This window comes from Lepidochelys kempii, chromosome 5, assembly GCF_965140265.1.
Source record: "Lepidochelys kempii isolate rLepKem1 chromosome 5, rLepKem1.hap2, whole genome shotgun sequence".
Taxonomy (NCBI): Eukaryota; Metazoa; Chordata; order Testudines; family Cheloniidae; genus Lepidochelys; species Lepidochelys kempii.
Genome location: NC_133260.1, coordinates 104,086,827 through 104,105,404, shown reverse-complemented (window position 1 = coordinate 104,105,404; position 18,578 = coordinate 104,086,827).

The window sequence follows — 18,578 nt, the reverse complement described above, 5'->3', positions numbered from 1 at the left end:
AAGCATGAGAGCAAGTCTGAGAATGGTTTTCAGCATGGAGCTGTGTGTTATTCTAGGTCCACATACAACGTATCAGGGAATCAGTGTTTCACCTGTACGGGGGCAGTGGGTAAAGGCCTAATAGTGGTGGTTTGGGGTGTTATCCTTTTTGGAGATATTTTAATAGATGTGTCTCGTTTGGTACATTCCTGAGAGAGAGAATTGTTCCTCTGAAGTCTTATGATGAACTTGGGATCGTCGGCCTTGCAGGAGTGATTGACAAGTGGGCTGGAGTGGGTGAACTCTATCAGACACAGGAAAATGCTTCTTACCTCCCACCATTTTCAGTGTGGGCACTGGAGGGGACTTTCTGTAGGTCTGGCTGTAAGCATGTATGCCATCGGTTAAAAGAGGCATGGTGTGGAAGACCGTTTTGATCACAGAAGGAGGATGTGTGCTGTGTGCTGAAAATGATCCCGTTACTTGTATTTATCTTGTCTGCGTGCAGCTGAAAGGTGTGACAATTGTGGAGTCCAGACCTGCAGAACCCACCTGGCACCAAGTGCCCACTGTAAGCCCCAAGGTAACCTTGCACAAATGATGTTGTTCTGTGAGCACCAAACACTCTTAAGAATAAAAAGGAACCATCTGAACAACTTTCTGAGCCAGAGCAAAAAATGCTTGAGGCTCCCCCCTGTAAGAGGCTGAAGCAAAGGAACTTTTCTGCCACATGTCTGGCTCTTATTTCTGACTGATATGTAGAACTGGATGTATTTGCATAACAGAGACAGGGCTGGCTGCAAAAGACAGACAAGTGAATCAGCTGCAAAGGGGACTGAACTATGTCCAAAAATCTCCCAGACAAAATAAATACTCAAGGGAAGAAGGAATGTCTTGTGGTTAAGGCACCGCACTGGGAATCAGGAAAATTGGGTTCAGTTTCCAGTTCTGTCACTGAATTTCTGTGTGGCCTTGGGCGAGTTACTTAATCTTGGTGTGCCTGCGTTTCCCCACTTGTCAAAAGGGGCTAATGCTCCCATACCTTACCTGAGGTTTTGTGCCAAATCCATAAATATATGTAAGTGCTCTGATATTGTAAAAAATATAGACTAGGGCAAAGTTACAGCTGTGCCCTGGGTTGCTGTGCTGGAAGGAGGCAGTCACAAAATTTGGTCTGAGGCACTGGGGAGCACAATTAGGGATGCAGCAGTCATGACCAAATATGTGCACGTATCTGAGCAAGGTCATGATGAGGTGTTATCCCTGTGCCTGAACAAGAGAGTACAAGCTATCCCTTTGTACAGATAGAATAAGCTCTGCTGTTTGTCATGCTTCACCCAGTACAAAATAATTATGAAGCCTTACAAAGGTCTAATGCCTCCTGACATCACCTTGTACTCCTCAACCTTCCCAGCCTGTCTCTGCCACATAAGAGGCATGATTTAGCCCATAATATACACAGCAACTTAACTCTCTCCTCCTCCTGAGTGCAAATATATCATAATTTAGGTTACTGCTCTGATAAATTTTATGATAAATTTTATCTTAGATTTGTTTCGCAGGATCTTCTCCAATCTTGGAATGCCAAAAGTAGATGGTTGGCGGAATGGCACCCCCTCAGGTAGTCCTTCCACATAGAAAACCTCTGGGTAGGATTCAGATGATGCAAATGGGTCCTTGACAGGCTCTGGTTAGTTTTAGTAATCATGGACTTAGACTAGATACCCTCAGTTATCAGAGTAATTAATAATGTTACTGTAGCCAGATTTCTGGGAAATTTCCCTGCGCTGCAGGTACTAGAATGATCTGTTGTTATTGAGAGTACATTTTCAGCAAGATTCTACTTTTACCCACCTTCATGCTTAGGTACAAGGAAGTCAACTGACCCATCCAAGGACACACAAGTGAGACAGTAACTCAGCTGGAAGTAGCACCCAAGATCCCCTGTCACCTCACTCGTGTGCTCTAACTACTAAAATGTGGTAAGTGCAGAATATTTCAAAAGTCCCCACGTTCTCATCTTGTCACTGTGACTTCCCTATGGAAGGAGAGGAAGAAAGGGATGCTTTATGTGTAGGGAAACTTCCCCTTCTCCAGCAGCTGGCTTCCAAAAGGATCTTTTGATTAAAATGTAAAAACTGGGTTCCAAGTACAAGCAGCCTTTCTAGTATCAGACTGCTTCCTAGTTCAGAGCTCTCTCATGGCTGCCAGCATGGGAGCACAGGAAGAGAGGACACAGGGAGCCCCTGCACAAAAGGCAGCCACATGTTTGTTTACATACAAACATGTATGTAATACTGCGGATCGCCTGCTGCGTGGAGGCATGGTCACTTTGAAAGATTCGCTGAGAGCACTCCATGCCTGGCTGAGCAAACAGGAAGGGGATTTTCAAAATTCCCAGAGAATTTAAAGGGTGGGTCTGACAGTTGTTCGCTTGAGGGCAGGGCAATAGAGTTCAAAGTGATGACCAGAGTGGCTAGAACAGGCATTGTGGGACACCTGTGGAGGCTGATCAGAGCGCATTAATAGACCAGGGCATCCACACTGGCACCACGGCACTCCAGCCGGGGCGCAGCAAGCATTATGCTTCTCCTGGAGGTGGATTACCGGGAGTGCTGCAGCCGTGGAGTCCAGGCGCTCTACATGCCTTTCCAGACGCCTGGTGCTGCTTTAATGCACTCTAACTTCTAAGTGTAGCCATGCCCTGTGTGTGGATCAGGGAAGCAACCAGTGCTGTTCAACTTAGAGAGCAGATGACCATGATCCCATCTACCTCTGCACACCAGCAGGGCGGTGCTGGGAGCAGTGGTACATCTCCGCAACTCACCAGCTACTAAGGCACATTGTTCCTCTCACACATCACTTGCTCGGGCACTGAAGGTGCTCCCCTGGCTCTCAGAACCAGAATGTAGCTCTAATATTGTTACCAGTTTTAGGACACGTCAGACATGTGCAGTAAGTTTGTCAGGCACTAATAATAGATAATAATGTGTACTCTTTTGTCAATCTACAGTTGAGGACTCTAAATAACCTTCAAAGATTCATTAAGTCACACATTTCGGTTGTGTGTTAGACAAATAGTAGTATCTCCATTCTGCAGATGGAGAAACTGAGGTACGGCAAGTTTAAATGACTCTCCCCAGATCATGTAACAAGTCAGTGGACGAGCCAGGAATAGAATCCAGAAATCCTGAATCCCGCTCTCCTGTTTGAATACAACCAATATAAACAAATGCCCCAGAATTATTTAATTCACTCTCAGTCAAAGTCTAATCCTGTGAATTCAGTGGAAGTTGGAGATGCTTAGCACCTAGCAGGATCAGGTGCACAAAGAGGAGAAAATTCAAGTACTGAGCTTTCTGATGCTTAAACGAAAGGCACTAGGTAAGAGCAAAGCGATATCATTTTATTATTATTAATTATTATTATTAATAATAATAATCAGTTTTTCCTTTCTTTTTATTTAAGCACTGACAATGGCACCTTGCCTTGTCCCTTGGTCTTAAGGGAAAGGAAACACCACTGAGGTGAGTGAGGTATCAAAAAAAAAAGGGTGGGGGAGAACAAATCTCTTCATGTAAAAGGCTGGGACTGTGACACAATTATTATAAAAGCTGCTTTACAGCAGAATTATGTAACCAGTTACAAAAGGGATTATTGGACTTGCAGGTATTTTCATACTGAAAGCCAACTGCTGAGTGTCTTTTTAATAAGTGAGTGACAAACACATCAGAACAAACCTTTGTTAATTGTCATCAGATTAAAAGTCTGGGGGTGGGGGGGAGGAACACAAATAGCAATGCATGCTGAAATCCACATAATGTCTGTGCCCTGTAATCACTGTTCAGTAAGATACTTTCTGATCTTTATCTGAGGTTATAAATTGGCCCTGACTACACCCTTACAAATCAGTTTTGCCCCCACAACTTTCAGGTGTTACATAGCTGCTGCTAATGATTGTTCCTGGAGCATAGAGGTAAGAAGCCATCTTATTTAATAAAATCTTCCTTTCCTACTTCGTTAATGTCATTTAAGTGAGGGACAGTCTAAACTAATATAGGCAATAAGGCAGCTCACATACATGTCTTAACAAGAAGACTGAGAATAGCAGAATGCTGTCCAGAAGCTTGTCTAAAATAATTAAAGTATAACACAATGTTATGGATTATTTTACCTTCTTCAGATAACAGCAGCCCAGGTCTGAGCTGGATATGCAGCTCTTCCTCTACCTTCCAATGTCACATAAGCTCTTGATTTGTATTGCAAACCACCAGTTCCTGTTATTCATTCTTCTCCACGTTCAGTCTAGTCAGACAAACCAATCTCTGGGATATGTGCATTGTACAGGATTTTTAGCCCAAACAGCAGTATGAGATAGGAACTCCTTTTTTTCTCTTAAGTCATTTGGCTCCTCCTACACTCAGAGAGGCAGTTGGACACTACTAAGAAACCAAAGAAAGCAAGGGTGGGGTGGGGAGGTAGGTGGGTAAGAAGTCATAATAGGTGTGGTTGTATTTGTATTAGGCATGGGCGTTTGGATCGACAGTTTTGGTTCACCCCAAGAATCAGGCCAACCTGAAAGTTTGGATCTGAATCGTGCCAATGTTTGTTGAGAACTAGGGTTTGGTTGTGGCTCATCTCAGGTTTCCGAGTGTGTATGCCATGGGCCAGATCCTTCACCACATCTGAGGAGCACACAATACAAGTCAGCGCAAGGGGACTGCAAAGGTGCTGCAAAACTTGCTTTTGTGCTCTCCAAATCCTGGAGCTGCTGCATACACAATTGGACCCTTTCACCACATTAGAGCTGCCCCAGAGTTGCAAAGTTTCTTTATGGAGCCCAATTTCTTTTGTGATCAAGTGCTTTGCTGGATCAGGGCCTGAGTTTGCTCTGTACTCTGCATCTCCCAGCTTCCGCTGCTAGTTTTTGGTTACTGATTCTGTGCTTGGTAAGAATACATTTCACTGTGGTACAGGTAGTCTGCTAGTGTGACGCTTCTGTGCAGGGTTCTGTAGCAGTAGCTTGTTTGTTTTGCTTGTCCTAGTGATCGGGTGATTTAGGTGCTAGTGACTTGATCAATATTCAGTATGGGGCATATTAGTTTGTTTGTTCCACTGGCCAGGAGGGAAGTACTGTTAAGTCTTTAGGAATGATATTATTAAAAATGGATATTTTCTTTTGGATTTAGCTTTTAATCCTCCGGTGCACTGCAGGGGAAGGGAATGTTTGCTGTTTTGTCTGAGGTGACACCAGGCATATAGGAGTCATTTCTCAATGCTGACTAAGAGGAGAAAATAGACCCAGTTCTGCTCTGCAGCAGATTGACACCACTATGCAGAGTAAAGAGTAAAGGAATGTTTGAGACGCTTCAGGACTCAGCTCAAATCTGTGGGAGGAATAAGATGAGCTCCTTAGCACCACAGAGGAAGAGGGGAGGAGGATGGATCAGTGTAGCAGTGTGTCTTCCTCTTCTTTCCCCCCATGCAATAATAAACTCAGAGGCTTCAGCCACATTATACTTTATTGGCAATGTGAATTCTGGATTGAAAAAATATGCTGGAATGGGTTGCCACCTTCAGTACACAGCATCCTCAGGTATAAGTGTTACTGTCTGTAAATGAATCACTGAACTAAACAACAAATATCAAAACCATTTGTAGATGCCCTTCAGCTCTTCAACTGTGTACAAGCAGTTTTGGTACAATTATTATTGATGTTAGGGAGCCGAGCTTGTTGACACAGTGGAACGCTGCTACTGGGTCGGGGAAACAAGCACAGACTGGTGAGACCGCATCTATGCAGCTATGGGATGATGAGCAGTGGCTACATAACTTTCAAATGTGTAAGGCCACTTTCATGGAACTTTGCCAATTGCTTTCCCCAGCCCTGAAGCACAGCAATACTAAAATGAGATCTGCTCTGACAGTTGAGAAGCGAGTGGCGATAGCCCTATGGAAACTTGCAATGCCAGACCGCTGACAGACCAGTCAGTTGGGAATCAGTTTGGAGTGAGTAAATCTACCATGGGGACTGCTGTCATCCAAGTAGCCAGGGCAATCAATAGACTTCTGCTAAGAAGGGTAGTGACTCTGGGAAACGTGCAGGACATAGTGGATGGCTTTGCCGCGATGGGGTTCCCTAGTTGTGGTGGGGTGATAGACGGAACCCATATCTATCTTGGCACCAAACTACCTAGCTAAAGAGTACATAAACTGAAATGGGTACTTCTCAATGGTGTTGCAAGTGCTAGTGGATCACAAGGGCTGTTTCACCTACATCAGCGTGGGATGGTTGGGAAAGGTACATGACCCATGCATCTTTAGGAACTCTGGTCTCTTCAGAAAGCTGAAAGAAGGAACTTTCTTCCCAGACTGGAAAATTACTGTTGGTGACATTGAAATGCCAATAATTTTCCTTGGAGACCCAGCCTACCCCTTGCTCCCATGGCTCATGAAGCCATATACAGGCAGCCTGGACAGCAGTAAGGAGCAGTTCAACCAAAGGCTGAGCAAGTGCAGAATGGTGGTAGAAATGTGCCTTTGGACGTTTAAAGGGGTGCTGGTGCAGTTTACTCACTAGGTTTTACCTCAGCGAAAGCAATATTCCCATTGTTGTTGCTGCTTGCTGTGTGCTCCATAATATCTGTGAAAGTAAGGCAGGAAAGTTTATGGTGGGGTTGGGGGTTGAGGTAGACAGCCTGGCTGCCAGTTATGAGGAGCCGGACCCAGGGCAATACAAAGAGCACATGGAGGTGCACTGCGTCTCCGAGAGGCTTTAAAAAACCAGTTTCATGAATGACCCAACACTGATGTGACAGTTCCGTGTGTTGTTCCTTACCAAGCTGCCCCCTTTTTTGCATGTACTGCCTTGAAAACTAAACCTCCACCAACCACAGTGTGCACAGAGAATAAAGAGCCTGTTGTCCTCAAGCCATGCATTTTTATTATGCTAACAAACACTGAACAGAGACAGCAATTAATAGCAAAGATAACCTCGGTCTAAGGGCCTTTTAACATGAAGGGAGGGGCAAGGACACGTAGCTTATTACAATTGCATTGTCTAGCAATCAAAGCTATGAGAATGAGAGCCTTCTGCTCCATGAACCATCCCCTGGAGTTGAATTCAAGGGCTAACGGAGCTCCCTTCCCCTCCCCCCTGCATTCTAGGATGTCTGGGAGTGGAGGATATGGAACTTGGTGAGGAGGGCAGCTGGTTCATCATTGGGTGCAGCAGAACTCTAAGGTCTAGCTGCCTTTCCTGCACTTCAACCAGATGCCTCAACATGTTGGTTTGCTGCCCCATAAGCCACAACATCTCCTCTTGCATGTTACACTTTTGTTCCCTGCATGCTATGCTCTCCGACAGTGTAAGCCTCCATGCATTCAGCTGAGCCCTGTCAGTCTCGGAGAAAAATCACAGAACATGTCTTCCCTTGTCTGCTTTTTTCACCTTCTAATCTGGGACAGCCTTTGTGCTAGTGTGGAGGACGCACCCACAGACAAGGTTGCAGCTGCAAGGAAACAAAAAACACAAGGGTAGCCTTACAGAACATACATTGTTGAAAACAGCAGGTTAACTCTTGCAGTGAATGAAACACTTCAAAGCAGTAAATATGTTCCCTGAGGTACACAGACACATTTTGTCCTTTAAAAGAAGCACCTACCAGTAAGGTACAATACATGGCAGAGCGCTGGGCAGCAGATTTCGGTTTGCAGGCAGACATGGTAAGCACACATGAAAGAGTAGGTGGTGTCAGGGCACACCTGAGGACATTTTTTGGTGTGGAAACTCTTGGCACATAAACAGGCTTTTCCGGGGAGCACCCTTTGCGTACTGGACTGGCCACCACTGTATCCCAATTGTTTACCTCAGATTAAACATTAACCACAATTGCATTTAACCCCTGTAGTGTGATTACAAGTGTGCACTCACCAGGGGTGCCTTCCACAACATCACGGTCCCACAACAGTAGGTCCTGGGAGGGGATTGGCTCCAGAGTTACGAAAAGGTCCTGGCTGTTGGGGAGAATGGTTCCTTCACTTATCTGCTGCACATTCTCCTCCTCCTCATCAACAATGTTCTCCTTGTTGTTCCGGTAGCCACCTGGGGCCCCTGGGAGGTATCCACAGAGAGTGTTGGGGTACAGGTGGGGTCCCCGTCTAGAATCGTATGCAGCTGCTCATAGAAGTGGCATGTCTGTGGCTCAGAACCAGAGCAATTGTTTGCTTCCCCTGTCTTCTGGTACGCTTGCCTGAGCTCCTTTATTTTCATGCAGCACTGCTGTGTGTCCCTAGTGTAGCCTTTGTCACCCATGCCCTGTGTGATTTTGGCACAGATATCAGCATTTCTTCTGCTGGTTTGGAGCTCTGCCTGCACAGACTCTTCTCCACACACAGTAATCAGATCCAATGTCTCCTGTATGCTCCATGCTGGAACATGTTTGTGGCCCTAAGCAGGCATGGTCAGCTGTGCTGGTGAGCTCTCCACACTGATCAAACAGGAAATGAAATTCAAAAGTTCTTGGGGCTTTTCCTGTGTACCTGCATGAAGTGCAGTGGAGTTGAAAGTGCTATCCAGAGCAGTCACATTGGAGCACTCTGGGACATCTCCCGGAGTCCAATCCATCGAATTACAGTGTTGTGTCTCCACTACTACTAATTCAACCTGGGAAGGTGGACTCTAGCGCTACTCCTCTCGCTGAGGTGGAGTACAGGCATTGATTTTACAAACCGTTTGGGTCGGTGGAAAGAGCTCGGTAGTGTAGACATGAACATTATAAATTTGACCTAACGCGGCATATGTCGACCTAATGCTGTGTAGACCAGGCCGAAGATAATAGATTTTAGACTCATTGAATTTGGTGGGAGTTTTATTCTTGACTTAAAGAAAGATTAGATTGGCCCCTGCAGGGGAAAGACATGTGTTTATCATACTGAACAGAAGGGAATGGCAGGCAGGGAGGGAGAACATGAACACTGGACTTACTTCTTCCATTGCCTTTGCTAAATAAGTGTGAAATGCAGTTCCTTCTTTCTCACTGGTGATTCTGCTACTGCTTGAATTCTGTTCAGTGTCCTTGATAAATATGAATTCTAAAGATAAGAGCTCTAAACAGCTTAAAGCTGTAAAAAGCACAATACTTGTTTGACCTGGAACAAAGACTCAGGTTTCTCTGCCTGAATAAAACTGTATTTAAGCTGTTTCCATGGTATTCTGTGAAGTACACACCCTGAGTATTTTCACAGAATGAAGCAAAGATCCTGACTAAACACCCATTGAGACTGACTTTAACTATGAAACCTCTTGTAATCTATGCAGGAATATTTAGTACACCGGGAGTTTATTGCTAGAAGATTTATTTCACAATGGTCCCAGGTGAATTCTCCCTCTTCTCATGAGCAGGGACCATCCATATAAATCTGTGCGTTAGGTTTCCCATTGCTCTTATGTGGAGGCTAGAAATGGACCTGAATCATGAACTATGGCTCCAGAACTGAACCCATGTTTTCCCAATGTTCAGAGCTATTGGAATCTGAAATTTTTGTTATTTGCATATCTTAGTAGAATTGCATATTCACTTAACATTTTAAATGATTGGAGAAACCTGAGAGGTCTTGAGCAAAGAATTTAAATCAGTGTTTTCAGCCACTGGTGTATGTAACAGGATGGTGTATGTAACAGGACTGGTGGTTCTGGCTTTTGTGGTAGTCTAGACTCTTCTCTTCACTTTGGAGATCTAGGAGACCCTTCTGCAGAAAACAGCATGGAAGGGTCACTCTCAGGATAAACTCCATGAACAATGGAGGTTTGAAGTTGTGATGTTTTATCCTGTCAGCTATATGTGTAACAACGACTATTAGGCCTGAGAGAGGCATAAAACGTAAAAATCGTTGCAAAGAAATAAGTTCAGGTAGGTAGTAATCTAGCCAAGTGGTTACAGAATGCAGTAGTGGGCTCAGCTGTACGCGTGTCTGAGCTAAACAAAACCATCATTGCAATAGCGGTGGCTACATTCACCGACCAGGAAACTGTAGGAATCCTATTGCAGTTACCCAGATGGGCTCTGTTCCTGGTGATAAAATATGGCCATTCTTCTTTTCCCTAGAGCACTTGTTCGCTGCTTTGCAAGGTTTGAATGATGTAGGAAGGACTGGCAGTATATTCCATAGTGTTTCTGTGATTAATGTATGATCGAAGTTCTGGACAGGGCCAACAAGCAGGCTGGTACCAAGGCAAAGGGACTTACAGTAAGAGGAAAGACATGCCAAGGGACAAGCGGAAAGGCTCATGCTGCCTTCGCAGTTTTCGGACAGGGTAACTGCGTGGGAGCAGGTACCCGCTTTGCCGTTTCTTGAACAGGGAGAGCAGTTAAGGGAGAAAGACAGAGTACAACAGAGAGACTGGTTTGAGCAGCTGCTGTGTCTAATAGCCACAAGAGTTCAGGCTCTTGCTGCGCCTGCACCACAGAGTACCCTGGCCTGTATTCCAGGAACAGCTTGGACAATTCCATTGCCCATGCAATCTGCCCCTCTGAGTGGCTGGACAGGGCAAACGTGCCCCATGGAGTCCTCAGTGTTGAACCCAGTGCTGAACCCCTGCCTTGTGGATATATGCCTCCACCCTGGGCCCTGGCTTCAAGTGCAGAGCAAACTTGGAAGGAAGGGAAAGGAAAGGGGGTGGGAGCATGGCTGTCCTTACCCGTACACAAAGCACGCAGCTGCGTAGGGCACCAGGAAATATGGGGCACCACATTTCCTGGTGCTGCTCCAGCCCCAGCCCTGCCTCTTCCCACCCCTTCCCCGAAGCCCCCTCCCCAAAGTCCCTGCTCCTGCTCTGCCCCAACTCCGCCTCCACTCCCCTGAGGACTCCAGAAGCGGTCGGGCCTGCCCTCGCTGGTAAGTAGAGCGACCCGGCCCCAGCCTGCTCTGCTCCCAGCCACACCACCGGTGAGTGCTGTGGGGCAGTTCCCCACTTTCCCCAAGCCTGGGAGCCAGGGGAGCAGAGCAGGCTGGGTCTGGGTCATTCCACTTCCCACCAGTCTGTGCTTGTTGCCCTGGTCCAGAAGTGCTGGAGTAGGTAGAGGGCATCAGCAGCTATACCAAGTTTTATGAGCAGCATCAGCCAGTTCAAGTCTGCCATGTCTATGTCCTCCTCCGTCATTAGCTCTGTCAGGTGCCTACAGTGGGTAGGAAAATGCCACCAAACTGCTTACCAGTATCTCATGGAAGCTCTGCCTGCATTCTGAAACAGGAGCCAAAGGCCACGCTCAAGAAATTCTTGAAATGGCAGCTCCTCCATGTTGCTGGTTCCAGTTGCTGGGAGTATACATGCCAAAATGACGGCTCAGCAGGATGTGTTGGCATGTTACTTCCTATAACGGATGGTGTGGACAGTCAAGTTTTCCCACAGGGCACCACAGTCAAAGGGCTAGCACAACTTTTCAAGAGTTCTGTAGGAAGTCTGGGATACAGTTGGATGCACTCGGGTCTTCATACTGCAGTTTAGATGCCAGAGCCCTGGGTTAAAAACTTCTTAACCTAGGGCTGGCCATGAATGTAGATGCTCAAGCCATGGGTTCTCAAACCCTGGGTCTGCTGACTTAAGTCCCACTAACCTTGGGCTTACATTGCAGCGTAGACATACCCTTTAAGAGAGAGCCTCCTCAGTAGTGATTTGGTTCTGATTAATGTACATGGAGGAGACAGAGGCTTTGAAGTTAAGATATAGAAAGAGTTATTCATTCTGTTAGTTTACTATTCATGATGAACAGTTCATTGTCTCAATCCTAAAATAAGATGAGTGAGAACAGCTTGGGGAAGCTGACTGAGTAGCTGACCAGAGCTATGGCCAGCTCAATCAGTGCCCAGCAGGCCCTGATAAGAGGACTTTGGGTGATTTGGGGTTGCTGGACTGAAGAACCAAAGGGAAGGGGGCATGCCCCAATTTGCTTGGGGTGGGTTTTTTGCTCATGGGTTGTGTTATGAATCCTGTTGGTGGTGTTTCCCCGACATAATGCCACATTGTTTCTCTCTGTTATTAAAAGGCTTTTTGCTACACTCAGACTATGTGCTTGCGAGAGGGGAAGTATTGCCTCTAGGAGGCGCTCAGTGGGGGTGGTATATATTTGTCCCATGTCACTGGGTGGGGGCTCGAGCCGGTTTGCATTGTGTTATTGGAATAGATCCCCTAGATATTGAACCCGGCCCTTGTTGCTGCCAACTCTGACGGGCAGAAGGGTTACACAGGTATAAAAATTTTAAGGCTCCTTTAATTGCCAAAGTGGTGTAAAGGAGCCTTATTGCAAAGGACAGTGTGGCTTTATAAATGCTTATGGTGCTTTAGTGATTAGAACTGGTCTAAATTTTTGGACTGAAAAAATTTCCTATCAAAATATGCTTCATGAACTCTTTGCTACTGACCTTTCTGGAGATGGTCAGTAGCCAGTATAAATTTGTGTGCCTGAGTTCCCGGCCCTCATTTGCTCTTCAGTTGTGTATGATATAATACTGAACGTATGGCTGCATCTATTTGTTAACTAATGACTAGAAGTAAAGGGTCAGTACTAGTTACATTACTGTTAGAAGGGGGTTGGGGATTTCCTCCAATGCTCCCCAGCCCCACTCTCCATCCATTTTATTGTAGTTTAAATAATTTATCAAAATAATTGAAACCAGCGTGATGATATTGCGTAATTTTGACAAATAAAATATGCAGAATTTTAAAATATTGTATGCAGAATTTTTAATTTTTTGGTGCAGAATTCTCGCAGGAGTACACTTCATTTCCTAATCATGGAAAGTAGACTCTGCAGGCAGAGGAGTGACCTCAGGAGTGTCTCTCACTCCTGTATGTGGTGGTTCATCAGCCAGTAATTTGATATATATTTGTACTGAATGTACTGAAAATAAAATTCAGTTGTTGGGAAGAAACTGGGTTCAAAGAAACGCTGCATGGTCTGAAGAGGTCTAAAGCTGAACATGATTTAAAAACAGGACATGCAGACATCCTAAAACGCTGCCTTCCAAAGCAAGGAAGCACATGGTCAAAATGGAGACTGGGTGACGTTGCTGGGTGATGCAGTAATAATAGATCTGGGGAGCTAAATGTCTGCAGTCACAGGAATGATTGTCTTCAACTGTTGAGAATTGTTACCATGTGCTGTTAAAAGCATTTGTGTCGTATAATTCATGGCAGAGAGAGCTGCATTTCCATGGTAGGTGAATTTGTTTCCTGTGTAGTTTGTAAAGAGCTTTGGATGAAAGTTGTAAATTGTTGTTTTCTTTGGCAATATGGGTTTTGGAATGATTCTAGCACCCAGTACTGTATATCTTTTTAAATATACTAGGTGAATGCTAAAACAGTGAAGAAATGCAGATAATGAAAGGTAATGAAAGGTAAATGCAGATAATGAAAGGCAAATAAACATCATTCAATCATAAAGCAGCACTAAAGGCTTTGAGAATGACCTGACCTGAGTTACACTAATATACATAACCGACTCCCTCATTCCAAGGATTAAGATGAAAAATCTTATCAGGAATTTGTATCAGCTATTTTTCCTCCGAGAGACTTGCTGTGCTTTGTATTAGTGTCACAGCTTTTGCTGTTTTGTTTATTCAGTTAACAGTTATAAAAATGTATGGAAATACATGAAACATTTGCTTTTTGGACAGGCAGCTTTGTGTGGTACTACCGCCTGAATTATCTTTTCCCCTCTTCTGGCCCATTCCATAGCCCAAAATAAACATGGTTCCCCTCCTCACTTTTTCATGAGAAAAAATTTTGGAGATAAAAGAAAAATCCCTAGACTGTTTAAACTTATATGAATTCCATTTTGAATTCCTTTGGCATGTAAGAGTTTTGTACTCTACTAAAAGGCTTTTCTTGGATTATGACTTGTTTCAGTTTATAAGTGAAAAATGGAGGGAACGCCCTCCATCTGGCTCCAAGAGAAATCACCTCTGATCAGATCCAGCCCAGCTTCTGACCATGTCAGGAGTTAGTTTTTGCTCTGCATGTTTAAATAAGCACAAGGTTCTTAGTGTTTTAACCATGTCACTGCTGCCTAAAATGCCTTTTGTGTGGTGATGGGGAGCTGTGAGGCTAATGAAGGGGAACGGAAAGCTGATAAAATACACTTCCTGTCTTCTGCAGTTCCCTCTGCTGTACCTCCATGCGCACCCTCCAATTTGTTGGAGCACTACAGTGTTGTTCATCATTACTTTTATTACTTTTTACAGTGCCCAGACCAGAAGTGTTCTGATAGCTTTACAGAACAGCTAGTAAAAATAAACCCTGCTCCCAAGATCTTACCAACCAAGTTGCAGCAAGTGATGGTAAGAAACATTAGGGAGAGGTGGGGGAGGGTATGAAGAATGGCAAAGTCATAACAACAAGATCACACAGTTACCCAATTTAAGGATGTGATTGTCACAATGACTCAATTAAAAGTGCTTTTTGATGCTTTTCTTCTTTTTAGTATGTGATGTTGTTCACTGACAAAAAACATTACTATAGAGCTAAGATTGCCCAGTGGTGTCTCATGCCCTCGCAGAACATTGAGTTCAGCAATTGAGTATAAACTTTTGAATACCAGGAAATACAGAGTTTAAGTAGATGCCCAGGTAACCTTAACTCTGACCCCCTGGGGCTCACAATGGCCACTGGGAATTGTCTGCATGCAATCCAGATGCATTCACTGTGTTAGGTGTAGCCATATTGAATCAGGAAGGGATTAGCTGGAGCAGCTTGGCAGAGCTGTGATTGTGATATGAGGTGATGTGGGGGCTGTCCCCCTTGTGGGATGTGTGTGATCAAATGGAAAAGGTGCATGGGTACCTTGAGAGATCCAGTATGACTTGTTCATTGCTGCATGGAGTAGGTTGTGTGAGTAGCGGGGCATAGGGGTCGTCTTGCTGTGGGGATTGTTAGTAGATTGGGGGGGAGATTAGTGTGGTCTGTGGGTTTAATGAAGGATAAGTGAAAGTATATAATTTTAGATGACATTGTGCACATATAAGGGGGGAGGGCTGTAAAAAGTGGTTGAAGAGGTTATATGTGTTAAATTTGGTGGTCTTTCCGTGGAGTAGGCTGTATTTTCATGTGTAGAGCAGATGTAAGTAGCTCAAGTTCAGTACAATTCAAAGGCAGAGTGAGTATGTTCTGGGTCTTCTGAAGCTTTGCTCTAAGAGGGCACAATTAAGGTTGTGTGGGTATGTGCCTTATCCCTGGTTTTTGGAAGTTTGAGTTTGAAATACCTCAATTCTTCATTTCCTGGTTTTTTAGAAGTTTAAGTTTTGCTGAACTCCACATTCTGGAAGGGCACAAAATACCCCCAAGTTTTTTGTAAGTGAATTTTCTAGCTTTTTAAACAGTAAGAGGAATGATGTTGGTAGGAATTAGTGATTATTTAAGCAGTTATTGTTATCATGTAGATTTGCAGTTAAGATAATGCCTAGCTCTTTTCATCAGTAGATTGTAGAGAACTTTACCATGGAGGGAAACATAACTATCCCTGTTGTACAGATGGGGAAACTGAGACACAGGGCAGTGACATGACTTGGCCAAGGTTCCCCAGAAGGCTAGTGGCAGAGTCTGGTTACAGTAATTTTAGGCATGTGAGAGAAGAGTGGTCTGTGTGTGTGTGTGTGTCTCTCTCTCTCTCTCTCTCCATCCCTCTCCGCCATCCACAACACATGGCAGTCAGGGGCTGGACTACCATTTTCGGCTCACCCTCATCCCATCAAGCCATTAACTTTTAGAAGCAGGGTGTGCACCAAAAAAAAGCTGGTAGTATTTCTGAACTTTTAAGAAATGCTTTTTTCTGTGGGTTGTCTCGAGAACCTTTTGCTCATATGTCCCCAAATTTAGTTCACTCCCCCTAACCCAAAACCCCGAGGCACACCAAATTTCAAGAAAAACCAAGTTAGCATTCAAATTTTAGCGGACTAAGATGACTCCAACCTTGAAAAAGAAAAGTCTTCTCATTCTTCACAGTAGCAGTTGCAGAGCTATTGCTAGTGCTTTGCTATAATAGTATGTGGAATTAATCATCTGCAACTACTATGTTATATCCAGATCCCCAGCACAGCATAACCTTAATTCCTAGAAGGCTCTGAAATGGCTCATTCATTGCAATGGTAAATTCTGACTTGAATTAGAACACCCTATGAACATGACTGCACCCTGAAACAATACCTCTGAGACATGCAAACTGCTCCATTCATCTCAAGGTGTTCTCATTCCCCCTCCTCAGTACTAGTGCTTCGGAGACTGTGATATGCTTCAAGCATGTACATTCTGAACTTCTTGCCTTAGTCTCAGCAATAGGGTTTTGATGCATGCTCCCAGCATGTCTATTCTCAGCTTCTCAACCAGAGGGGCAGGGCTTCCCCAGATGCTGGCCCACATGTAGGGCAGGGAGAGGAGCTCAGACACTTTCAGAGACATGGGGATTCAGAGAAGGGCAAGGATCCCAGCTCTTACATGAGGTGGCAGAAGAGGGGGCTTCCTAGATCCCACATGAGATGGCAGGGAATGGAGACCCTCCAGAAACCGAGTGTACATTCCCTCCCCTCCAACTCCCCCTAATGTCCAATGCCTGTCCCTGAGGTGAGCCCTTCAGTGCCTCTCCCCTATCACCCATCTCTATAATTCCCCTCTCCTCACTGCAACCCCAAGCTCCTATTCCCCCCACTCCTCCACTCCCTAATTCCCCTGTCTTTCCAGCAAGCATTCACGTGTCATTTATTTTCTTTAAAAAATAGCTTGAGCACCTTCTAAACTGCTTCTGTAATCAGATTACATTTCCCCAAAATTAAACAAACAAAACAGCCACATCTGACAAAGGCAGACTGTAGCAACATGCTTACTTGGGATCGATCTCTCTATCTGGTTCCCATCATCATAGCATCTGTGGATGCTTCTCCATCTCCCAGTTGCTGAGATGGGTGATTGGGAAGAGATCCTGTTTTATTCACTAGAGAATGGTGGGGATGCCCAATTCTTGGATCACTTTGGGATGTTGCGTGAGGGGCTCTCTCCCCTTACCATTTTGGGGGGAGCGGGGAGGGAGATGAAGGCAAGTATTTGGCTAAATGGGCCTTAATGTCATCCTTCTAGTTCACGTTTGGGTCCTGTTAAAAATCTTTCCCAGCTGAGCACCAAACAAGCTCTTGCCTCTAGTTTAACATACTGAAGGATATAAGTTCATTAGATGCCCTACTGTCATTCCTATGAGATAGATTTCCATATGTGATGCCATCTCTGGGAAGGGGGCACGATTGTGGAGCTGTAAAAAAAAAAAAAAAGAATTGGTGTAGTAAGTCCTTATAGTGTAGGAAGTTCCTAAATGACATAGGGAATACCTTTGTGGAGAGCTTCTAAAAGCCAACCATCGCAGGAGGCTAATTTGGACTGGGTAAGGCTGTATCAACATTGCATTATGTTCTTATCAAGGGTGGAACCTACAAACTCCTGAGCACTCTGACTTTGATCTGACAAAGCACTTAATCCCTAAACAAACAGTTCTCAGAGCAGGTTCAAAGCCAGAAGACTTGTTGTCCTTGTTCAGCAGCTTAGAATCATACTTATTGATCAGGCAATATGAAAAAGTGATGTGTTTTGGGGGCTTTATATCTTGGGCAATGCAATTTTGTATCAGCTGTTTTGATAATCAGCCTCAATGGAACTACAGGTTTCAGAGTAGCAGCTGTGTTAGTCTGTATCCTCCAAAAAAAAGAAAAAGAAAAAAAAGGGAGTACTTGTGGCACCTTAGAGACTAACAAATTTATTTGGGCATAAGCTTTCATGAGCTACAGCTCACTTCATCGGATGCATGCAGTGGAAAATACAAGTAGGACGATTTTATATACATGCATCCGATGAAGTGAGCTGTATGCTCCAATAAATTTGTTAGTCTCTAAGGTGCCACAAGTACTCCTTTTCTTTTTAAGGGAACTACAGAATCAGTAGGACTCCGTCTGTTCAGATCTAAACTGCTGAGCCATTATTTTTAATGACTTAAGGTTTTTAGCTTTTCACTCAAGCCTCACAATGTGGACACAGATCAAGAGACAAAATAAAACTGAGGTAGACAGTGGGATGGGTTGGGGCACAGAATCTCCCTCAAGACTGTCACTAGATGTGCTGGGATACCACTGAGAACAAACCCTCCTGCTAGAAAATGCTTCTCTCCAATCCTGTCTTGCTGAGCCAGAGACACCAGTTGGCTCCAGCACAGACCAAGAAGTTGGGCCAAGCCCCACTGCAGTTCACAGAAACTCAGATTCACTCAGCCCACGGGCTTCTCAATTAACAGGGACTTTCCCAGCATCTAGTATTCAGTCTTTCTGGGAGCCTAAACCCCAAATAAATCTGTTTTACTATGTATAAAGCTTATACCGGGTAAACTCATAAATTGTCCGCCCTCTAGAACGCTGATAGATATGCAAAGCTGTTTGCTCCCCCAGGTATTAATCCCTTACTCTGGGTTAATAATAAACAAAAGTGATTTTATTAAGTATAAAAAGTACGATTTAAGTGGTTTCAAGTAATAGACAGAAATACATCAAAATATGCAAGGCTAACTTAATACACT